This window comes from Phaethon lepturus, unplaced genomic scaffold (genome assembly GCF_000687285.1).
Source record: "Phaethon lepturus isolate BGI_N335 unplaced genomic scaffold, ASM68728v1 scaffold9451, whole genome shotgun sequence".
Lineage (NCBI taxonomy): Eukaryota > Metazoa > Chordata > Aves > Phaethontiformes > Phaethontidae > Phaethon > Phaethon lepturus.
The window spans coordinates 1-3173 of NW_010519927.1; positions in this window are offsets into that span (position 1 = coordinate 1).

Here is a 3173-nt window from a genome sequence, read left to right on the forward strand (position 1 = left end):
GTGTTTCTGTGATTTCTGTGATTCTGTAATATCGTGATGTGTCGCTGCTGGCAGTAAGATGTGGATATCCAACTGCATAGCTGAAATGCTAGTGGAAAGAAATGAAACTCCTGATTAATGTTGATAGGCTGTCTTTTGAGTTTATTTGCATTCCTAGGAATCAGATGTCTGTGGTCGAACCAGCATGAAGATATGCCAAAAAATTGTGTATAAAGTAGTACTTCAATTTCTAGTTAATTTGGATTTTCTGTTGGTTTGTTGACATAAATGATCATTCAGTATTTGAGGTTGATGTTGGTATCTCTTCCACTATACATGCACTTGACTTTATTATGTGTATCTTGTGACCATATAATACCCTGGGAGTTCTCTCAGAGCTTCTCCATAGGCTGACTGGCTGATGTAGATCCACTTTGTGTATAAGGTACCAGTTATGGCAACTATTAATGACCTTTAATTTCTCACACGGATTATGACCTAGCTGTCACACTTTGAGCTAATGATTCTTTCCTATGAGCCTGAAATCTCCCTTTTTTTAGGAGGCGGTTGCTATGCTGTCTAGTCAATTACAGTATCAGTATCCTTTTTATAAAGTTAATGAGAGTACAGATGCTGACAGTTTTTCTGATTCTGTTGCTATGGGTACTCTTACAAGCACTTCATCCTTTTTTTATTTGTTTCAACCATCTCACTGTGATTTTTAAGGCACACCCCCCCCGCCATTCATGTTCATTTCTTCTATAATCTAAACAAATGCTTTACTAAGTTTACTCAACCCAAACATTTTGCTATGTGAACTTCTTTTACTTTTCTGGCCTTGTTCTATCTCTTTGTAATTTTACCTCATACGGTGCGAACAACACTTTTTGTTTGCCTTCTGTTTGCTGTGGTCTCCAGAGCTTCAGCCTTTATATAGATAGAATTTTTATGTGTGTGTATATATATATATATTTATGTCCGTATATAGCTGCTTCTTTGGAACACATGGGGACCATCGCTCATCCTTAGCGTATGTGCCTTTTGGAAATGGAACAAGAGATCCATTTGCTCAGCTGTGGTCGTTAGGGCTGCACTGCTGCCTGCACTCCTGTTCCCTCCTCATACTCAGTGATATTACAAGAAAAATGAATGAAGCCAAGTGGTTTTATTCCTTTTCCCTAGCAGTTTTATAGAGCTCTTGTGGCATCCTCTTGCTTTCCTAACAGCTAGAACTCTTATTTCTCCTCCACCCTCAGAGACACTGCTGGGAGAAAACAACTCTGTCAAATACGTAACTAAGGAACTCTGGCTATCTTCCCTTTAAATGACTGGGAGATGGCAATTTACAGGCTTTGATAAATTTTAAGAGCTGATCCTGTTGGCACAATAGTTCACATCCCTTTATGGGACTCATGTGGTAATCCTAAAGCCACTCTGGAATTGTTTTCTTAGTTGGAAAATTAGTGCATATTGGAGCCAGGCCCTCCTCCTCTGTTTTCACTCATCCAAAAAAAAAAACCATTCCCATCAGTGTACACTTGGTGAGTACTTTGGGTGATGAAGCCTTTGCAAGCCAGCAGCCGCTTTCTCCAGTGGGCAACGTACGCAAGTTCCTAACAGCGTAAACAAGAGCAGACTCAGGTACAGAACAGAGAATTCTCACAGCTTTGAGCACATGAGACATGGGGCTGAGACCCTGCTACATGTGTAGGAGAAGTTGCCTTAAATTGCTTGAGACTTTTTAGGCATTCCTCTGTGCCGTTAAGTAAAGGAATGCTGGAGCCTGCAATGATCTATAGCGGGCCCAACTTCCAGATAGAAACTGTGAATTCTCAAGTGGCAGTTCCAAATAAGAGTCTTTATATAGCACCCAGTTAAGAATTTTATGAAGTATAGGAAGTTTTAAAATTCACGATGGAGCTAGTTTTGTACTGTGGCTGGTCTGTTGTGCTTTCTAAAAGCAGCACCAAGTGACTCTGATGCAGTGACGTGCGCTATGATCTTACCTCTGACAAAACAGTTGTTCTTACCTCTAACTGCTGGTAGACCTAACAGCTTTGCCATTCAAGCCTTCAAGGCCAGTAATATTTAAACTTGGAGAAATGTAGCACTCTGGCCCGAAAGTCCACAGTTTGACTGTCATTAAACAAATACCATCCCTTATTTTTGTTTTAAAATATCATCCCTTAAAAAAGGAGCAAAAAAATACTCATTTTCTTTCAGTATTGTTTTCCCTGCCGTGCGCTGTTGTTAACCCCATCATAATTTACTTATGTGAAAACGTGTGGGTTTCAACACGCAGGAGAGTTCATCTGACCCAGGATTTAGGAGACAAAGAGGTTCGCTCTGCCAGCTTTAAACCCAGCATCGAGCAAAGGAGATGACGGGCCCTAGAGAGGGACATCTGTTCACATTTGAATGTTACAGAGAAGTTTTATTTTAACCAGATTGAGAAGGCTTGGAGGATGATCAGATCACTGCCTGTGTGATGTGACAGCACCAGTGAATTCACTGCCAAGTTCTTACTGAACAAAAAGTATTTGGCATTTTGTTTTAGAACCTGCATCCTGCTGTAGGTACTAAGAGGAAAACTGAGCCTTCGTTCACAGTGTATGTGGGACTGTGCAGTTCCTGTCCTTGCCTTCACATCTGCACTCCTGGCTGCAGCTTCTGCAGGACTTGGGTTCTCACACCTGTACTTAGACAGTCAGCTTTCAAGTTTTAATGAGAAGCTTTGGTTTAAAACAAAATTTTAAATAGTAACAATTTTTTTTCCAGAATGAAAAACTGAAGTTTGGAAAAATAATCCAAATAAATACTTAAATTATGTGCCACTTTATGAACTGCTCAAGTGAAATATTTCATCACTAAAGAATACACTTTTCTGTTACACTTTACTGGAATTAGTATGTTTCTGCAAAATCTTTGTGGCTTTTTCCTAATCCGGAGCCTTCAAACATTTGTCTGCCCAGCTGAAAAAAAAACCCCACACCAACAAACCAGAACCTCCTCATTGACTGAGCTTGAAAGAGGAAAACATTGCAATTTACAGTTGTTATAGGTGTGGGGGTTTTGCATTTTTTGGTTTATATATGTAAAAATTAAATGTTGTGAATCTAAAAAATGAGCAGCACAGAGAAATGATACATTTATTTTATATCCTTTATATATATAAAATAATAAAGATATTTTAT